Source organism: Magnolia sinica, chromosome 1, assembly GCF_029962835.1.
Source record: "Magnolia sinica isolate HGM2019 chromosome 1, MsV1, whole genome shotgun sequence".
Classification (NCBI taxonomy): Eukaryota; Viridiplantae; Streptophyta; class Magnoliopsida; order Magnoliales; family Magnoliaceae; genus Magnolia; species Magnolia sinica.
This window is the reverse complement of record NC_080573.1, coordinates 43273102-43281404: the sequence shown is the minus strand read 5'-3', so window position 1 is coordinate 43281404 and position 8303 is coordinate 43273102.

Below are 8303 nucleotides of genomic sequence, written 5' to 3'. Positions count from 1 at the left end.
GTAACTATTTGAGAATGAAATTCTCGGTGTTTCAAATTCGGTCAGCAAAATTGGATGGTTAAGATTGTTCAATCGGTGGAGTTTTAGGTAAGATAACGGTTTGGACTGTCCAGATGGCCTCACATGCATGCCACGTGTATAGTGAACGAGACACGGCAGCTTAAAAACTGGTGGTAGGGTATATCATGGGAGTCCGGAACGTATGAATCTGTTGTGTGTTCACCATGCCGTTAGATTCCACATGGACATATAATGCCTGGACATGCCACATGGAGGGTAGATATTAAGGACACAGATGGAGGTTGGTTCAAGGTGACAAGTATGACGTATTAAGAAAGTACCCAATACTCTTCATTTCCTTAGAGTGGGCTAATAGCTCAATAATCTAGACTGTTGAAAGAATGGACAACACCATATAAGATCATGTCCTAAGTTTTCCTAGACCGAGAGATCCAAATCATCCAACGTTTGGTCCTTGCATGTTTGAACTGAAACAATGCTAAGGGTCGTTTTGGGGTATCCTTGAAAGGAGCATTCGATGCTTAAACACTGTTATGAGCCAAATCCCAATTCCCCGTGTGCGGATAAACCGTTCAAATGGGCCCTGTACTGTGCTTTTTTCCTCGAGGGTGGAGTTGCAAAATCTCAGCCAAGGATGCTATTTAAAACCAAGGGTCAATTATCACAGAAAATTTTTGAGGTTATTAAGTTGAGAATCATACCATTTCTCCAAATTAAGGGTCACTGTATAGTGCATGATAGCCATGCTAGCACCATCGGCGGGGGCACATGGGATCAACACTGTATTTGTGGGATGTAACCTGTTCAAGACGGTTGTCCAACCATGGAAGTAGGATGCTAAAGAAATCAGATTAATCCAACCAACCAAGTGGACCATCACTTCAATTAGTAGGTTTTTGAATTATTGTCCATTGTTTTTTCACGGTGTAGCCCACCTGATGATTGTATATGCATATATATATATTTTTTTATATTGGAAATCCTATCATCATGGTAAGGCTCACTTGATGGGGTCCGGCTCACTAGATGGGTCCTTACACATGGCTTAGTGGTAGGCACATAAGAGTTTCAACACTAAGGTCATGAGTTATAGTACCTATTATGGTGTGTGGGTGTGCCTAAAAAATAATTTAAAAAAAGAATTAAAAAGAAAAAGAAAAAGCTCACTTGATGAGCAGATTGCGTGAATCTGATTCATGGTTGGGAGATTCATCACATCGTGTCATCACCCACTGGTTCCCACCTGATGAGTTTAATAATTGATCATTGTGATTATAAACTAGCGTTGAATAAATGGACAGTTCAAATCCGGGACCATCTTAGAATGTGCCGCCTATTCGATGGTGACACATGCTCCTTTGCAACTGCAATTCCTGTATTGGGAGTGGGCAATCCCCATTCTAGTGCCAGTTGGACTGACCATATTAAATGCCATTTGTCAAAAGGTTAAATAATTATTTAATATATTTAGTTCAATCCATACCGTCTAAATTGTGGACACCATAATGCATTTATGGCAGCCTGAAAATTACATGGTCAAATGATCTTGACCATCTGATATTTATACCCTTATGATTAGATTTTTTTATTAATAAATTCTTAGCATAAGTATTTCAATTATTAAAAAAAAAAACAAGTAAATAATAATTTACTTAGTTCATCATTAATTTATGAAATTGCAATTTATGTAATCCAAACACCAAATAGTATAAGCACAAAGGTCCACAATATTAGAAACAAATTCACTGCCAAACACTATAAATAAGCATTATCATCATAAAAAACCAATGTCCAGATTACTCTATATACATAATGCTATGATGCACACAAAACAAAGGCTAGGACACGTGGCATAGGCAAGGGTACCGAGCCGGCGAAGTGGGTGGGATCCCTGACGGTGGGGCCTACTGTGATTTACGTAGCTTAAATCCACGCCCTTCCATCCCCTTTGAAAGCTCATTTTAGGGCATCATCTCAAAAATGAATCACATTAAAATCTTAGGTGGATCACACAACAGGAAACAGTGGTGATTAAATCTCATCCATTAAAAACTTCTTTCGGGCTACCGAAATTTTAATTTGCCATCCAACCTTTTAATAAGGTCACAAATACCTGGATGAAGGACTCATGCAAATATCAGCTTGATCCAAAACTTGCGTAGCCCACAAGAAGTTTTTAATGGTCAATCACCACTGTTTCTTTGTGGTATGGTCATCCAACTGAGATTTAGATCTGCTACAGTTTCAGGATCATGCCCTAAAATGAACTGTCAAAAAGGTTGAACGGAATGGATGTAAGTAACATCCATCAAGGTGGCCCCAAAGTCAGGTATCTCACCCACCTCCCCGTACAAGGCCCAAGCACTAGGAGACTCACCGTGTTGTGTGTGATATCCTCTCTGTCCATCGGCTACAAAACATAAATTTGATCAGCATCATAATAAAATCATAATAATAATCCTATCCTATTTTGTTTTTACCCAATGGATTAGACAATGCATCTCTCTTCGAAATCAACATATTTTATCTTTTTCCCTTTGCTTAGGCTTGTATTAGTCAAATGCAATGGATGAATAACATCTGAATATGTCTCCCTGTATTTGTCAACCCAGTAATACACATCAACATAGTCATCTATGTTACGTCCACTGTAGTCGATAGCTGCAATGGCATAATTGCAAAGGTGCCCAAAGACTTGCCAGTCAAGGTATGAGCATGTTCTCTGTTCAAGATCCACCTTTTTTGTATTTGCATCTTCTGCACAAAGAACCTCAAACTCTGCTGCACCACCACACACAGAATAATCATCCTCTGTGTAATTCTCTATTATAACTTCAACGGGGGAATCAATATTCTGTCCTACTTTGAACTTTCATTAAGCCTTTCATTAAATATATCTTTCATATAATCATGCAAGTTTACCAACACCCAAGTAATAGACACCTCTCTCCATTCAATCTCATCACACCACCAATCGCGTAACACGTCTAAATAAGAATTCTCAGAAAAATAAAGCTTCTCTTCAAAGTAAGAAATGGCCCAGTGCTTAGGATTAATATCCTTTATAATATTCCATGCTTCTTTATATTTATCACGAATTTCACACATGCGAGCATCGAATTCAGAATGACCCCCTACATAAACTGCACTCATAAAAATCTGAAACAAATCCCAACATTTAAACTTCTCCTAAATTTCTTCAACCAGCTCCCACTGAGAGTAACGATGACATGCAAGGGGAAATATACCACTAACCACTTCGAGAATTCCTTCTTCTCTCTCTGATATAAATGTTAATTTAGGTATGTATTCCAGGACTTAAGCCAACTCATCACAAAACCATTTCCAACTCCCTACGTTCTTTGATTCAATAAATGCATATGAGACTGGGAACCAACTGTCTTTTGCATCAAAGGCTATGGCAAACAGCCACACACCTCAACATTTTCCTTCCATCTTTATACAAGTAAGCCTTACAAGTGGTCGGCATGCTTGCTTGAAACCATGAATGGCAGCCTTATATGCAACAAAAAGTCTCAAGGAGTTGTCCGATGACCTATTAAGCTTTGTTGTGCTTTCTGGATTTGTTCTCTGTGTTTCTTCATAAATCTCCATGAGAGTTGTAATGAAGTTTCTCTCTTTTACTGCCAATTCTTTACCCCTCCAAGCTTTATCATAACTCACTTTGATTCCATATTCTTGACTAATCTCATCAACAATATCTTTGGGTGTACAGCACAATTTTTTCTGGAGTCGGTCCTTCACCAAATCAACAATTCATTTCCTATTGGCTTGTGGATGCATTCTTGTATTTGACATTGTTGACTCATTCACAACGTTACAAGTATGGTCTCCCTTCAAGGATTTTATTTTGAATGTAGGCTTGTCAGGAAGCTTCCATGCATGTATGCGTCATGAGCAATTGTCTTTAATGCATTTCGCCTGATAACGGCCACCGCCTGACCTCGTTCGCTTGTATTCAAAATTCGAATGTATGATGTACTCCCTTAAAACCTTATGAAAAACATTTGCATCTTCAAATTCCTATCCTTCTTTTAAAACTGACATAATTTTCAGCATGTCATTAACACAACTACCAATCACCCCATAATGTAATTCTTAATTATTCATCAACAAGCAGTCCACTTTACGTAAATCATTTGATGCACTTGGAACATCATTGTCATTGACATTAGTATTATGTGAGGAAGGTGCAAGTGTTTCATTACTTTAATGTAAATCCCGCAATGATGCTTGATCATTTTCATTATCAGCATTCTGCATCGTATCAAAAAACTTAAGAAACAGAGATGGTTAGAAACAAGAGGGAGAGAGAGAATAAATGAACTGCATAACTGCAAACACAAACAAATTTGTATTTCAACTACCTGGGAATCACAGTGGGGATTGAAAAGTTTTGATCACAAAAAACAAAGAGCTGAATAGGCTCGCTGCGTTGAGGAAATGCTTCCATCATATTGGATACGTCATCATCATTCTCAATCAACACAAGTGAATCCAAATCTAGACCAGGATATTTGTACTTGATGCTGCTAATGTCGGTCGACTTGCAAATCCCACACACTTTGGATAAGAGATTGACGTAATCAATCCCTCGATTGACACAAACAATGCGGTTTGTGCCTCCCTTGTAATAAACAGTATTTGATTCCCAAATGAAGTTGCCCCCAAATTTACAGAGCACCAGCATCTTGCTCGTAGACATCATTTGGATGTGTTGTAATGAACTGACAAATCATAACAAGAGAAATGTTGTTATGCTTAAGAAGCTCAACAACAATAGCTTTTACATGCATGTTTTAGAAAAGAAAAGAGTCAAATTCTTGTCTACTTAATTGTTTACTTTTGACCTAATCTCAATTCTATGGTAATTATATCACAATTTCCCCGTGCACTTATTTGAATAGGCAAGGAGCATGATCTTGTTTTTTAGGACAAGGACCTCATGGTCCTCATGTTGGATGAAACATGCCTTAAAATTTTCCCTGATTATAGAATTCTACCAATCCAACGTTTAGCTGTTTTCCTATTGAGTTGGGTGCTTGTCGCAATTCTTTCTCCCTTATTGTCTAATCACAGGCCACACGTTGAAGAGTTAGAATTGTCCCATCCTGAAGATATTTGGGGCATGGTCCAATCAGAGCTGGCTAAAATCACAGGTGTTAATTAATCACGAACCATGTTCCTTGCTTGTGTAATCAAAGAGCTCTAGGTTACCACACATTTTCTTGTCCTAAAACTCTCAAAATGCAAGTATCATATGATTCTCGATTAAGTAAAGCATGCAGGTTCGGCCCACCTTTTACTAATATGGTGGGCCATCATGAGTAGGCTCTTCTGCAACAATCACTTTTATTGAATGATTTAAATTGTTCAAGCTAGTAGACTCCAGATGCATAACTTTGCCAATGGTCCACACTAAGAAAAGGTTAACCAATCTTATGAATATGATAATTCAATGGGTGTGGGTTAGGGTCCAATTGGGACCCATTTTAGGTTCAGGTACCATCTTTTGATGACCCAGACCTGAATTTGATAAGGTTATCAAGTACCTATCACATCTTAGGACCTTGGCTTGACCATCAGGACCACCAATTAAGGGGTCATGATCATCCAATTGAGACCTTAAAGCAAGATCCATCCATGAAGTCACTTGTACAAATTGAAGAAGCAAGGATACAATATACATGTCTTTAGAGAAAGGTTATGCAAGATAATAAACCACATGATTAGATATAGAATGAGAGAAATCAGATCTCAGATGTCGCTCAGAATGGCTTAGATCTAGTTAAAATTTTCTAGAGAACGATCAATACAGGCAAAAACAGTGGAGATATCCAGAGGGGCCTTTGATCACTCAATATTAGTGGAGATCTATGCAAGTCTTCATTGCAGAGGTGGATGCAAATGTACATCAAACATTTAGGGAGAGCACTAGAGAAGAGAGCTTTGCATTTCTTGAGTTTGATTTGGGCCTGTCATGTTTAGGGAGAATTTTGTAGCAGTTCGTCTTCTACGTAACTTTTCTTTTGAGACGTGTTATATAATTTTCCCTCTTCTAGGCAATCATTTTCCCATGTATTGCTTCACATGCTGGTCAATTTTCCATGATGTATATGTATTATATTCATGCCGCCCATCCATTTTGACAATCATTCTAGCGCATGATCCAAAGAATCAAGCAGATCCAAATCTCATGTGGACCACACCACAGGAAACAGTGTTAATTAAATGCCCACCATTAAAAACTTCCTAAGGCCTACCGTAATCTTTATTTTCTATTCAACCCATTAATAAGGTCACATAGACCTGGATGAAGGGATCACACAAATATCTGCTCAATCAAAAAATTTTGTGGCACTTAAGAAGTTTTTAAGGATGGGTGTTCAATCACCACTATTTCATGCTTTGTGTTCCACCTCAGATTTGGATCTGATTCAATTTTGGGCTCATGCCCTAAAATGAGCTGGCAATTCAGATGGATGGCATGTGTTAAGAACCTAACCAATGTGTGGTAGTTGCACTCTAGTTGGTCAGGTAGCCCTTTTGATGCTGTGGCAGCTTTCACTATCTGGTGAACACAAGATGCAGTGTTGGCTCTAATACCAATTGTTAAGAACTTAACCAATACCCCAAAAGCACCAGGACTGATAGAATATGTATAGTCAGGTTATTAAACCCTTGAGATCCTAACGAACATGATATAAGACATACATTACAGTGGTGCTCAAAGTTAGGGATCCGGCAATCCACCCACACCACTTCCCTTTGGGTTTATCAATCATCTTTTGCTGCATAAACACCTTTCTTTAAAAAATATTTAAAAAATATTAAAAAAAAAAAGAAAAAAAAAAGAAAAAGAAAAGAAAAGAAAAGAAAAGTGTAAAGCCCTCAGTTGAGAGGTTGGAATTGATTCATATATACCCTCTGCGGGGTATGGTTGAGATGAGTACCTTCCATATTAAATTTATACTCTCTCTATTAATATCATTTGTTACATGGCAGTAAAAAAATCACCATGTGATACCTCAAAAGGAGGAACTCAGCTGGAATAAAGTAAGAGGGAATGTGAAAGAATAGGAAGAAGAAAGAATGAAAGAGGAGAAAGAAACTTCAGTACCTTTGCCCGAGAAAATAATTGACCAGAGATGGTAATTGAGAGGAAGAATCTTTAATGATATGATTCAAAATATTTTCAATCTTTGCTCGTAAGATGAGTTACTAGCACCAAAGTCTCCTCATGTAAAAATGATTAAGCAGGTGGTCCTAATAGAAAAGGTCACAGAAGCAAATGTTGAGAGGTATGGGGACAAGCGCGTTGACCATAGGATAGGAACGCCAGGATGCGGATTGGTTACTACTTACTACCCTGCTCGTATCTAGCTAGGAACGGACGCAGGAAGTTCCTGCAATGAAAACTTAAGTGGGTCCACCGTGATTTGTTTCGGAAATCTACCCGTCTATCTGTTTTGTGATCTCATTTTAGGACTCAAGACTAAAATTTAGCAGGATCCAAGACTCAAGTGGGTCGCACTAAAGGAAAAGGTGGGTAGGAAAATTATTACCGTTGAAACCTCCCTGGGTTGACAGTGATGTTTACATGTCATGCATCTATACTGTTCATAACATCATTCTTAATGGGATGAACTGAGAGAACAAATATTATCCTATTCAAGACTTCTGTAACCCCACGAATATTTTAACTGTGGACGTTCGGTTATTAAGTTTTCGACCAACTTGTGTATTTGATCCGGCTCATTTTTGGTCAGTTTTGGCAACCCAAAATGAGCCAACAAAAAGGATGGACATTTTAGATTTCTCACAAACATCACGGTGGGCCCCACCTAAGTTTCCACCGTGAAACCCATTAGCAGGAAATCCGGATTGTGATATGAGGGCCATATGGATTTTATCCAAACCGTCCAAATTTGAGGCAGTTCCAAGGCTAGAGTCTACTACACGGTGGGGATTAAACACTCCCGTTGAAAACTTTTTAAAAGCCACGGTGGTTTTGGATCATGCTGATATTTGTAATTTCCATTCAACGAGGTCTATATGAACAGGTTCGGATGAAGTGGAATATGTTAGAACACCTCACCAGTATACATGTGGCGGTCCTACGTATGAATGAGGACCTTCCATCTAGTGGGCCCTACCACGAATGGTCCATGGTACAAAAATCATGCCAATAGGATGAATGGTTAAAGTTTTCCTAAAAGTGACTGCTAAGATATCTGATTGGTTTAGTTCGTGGAAAATGG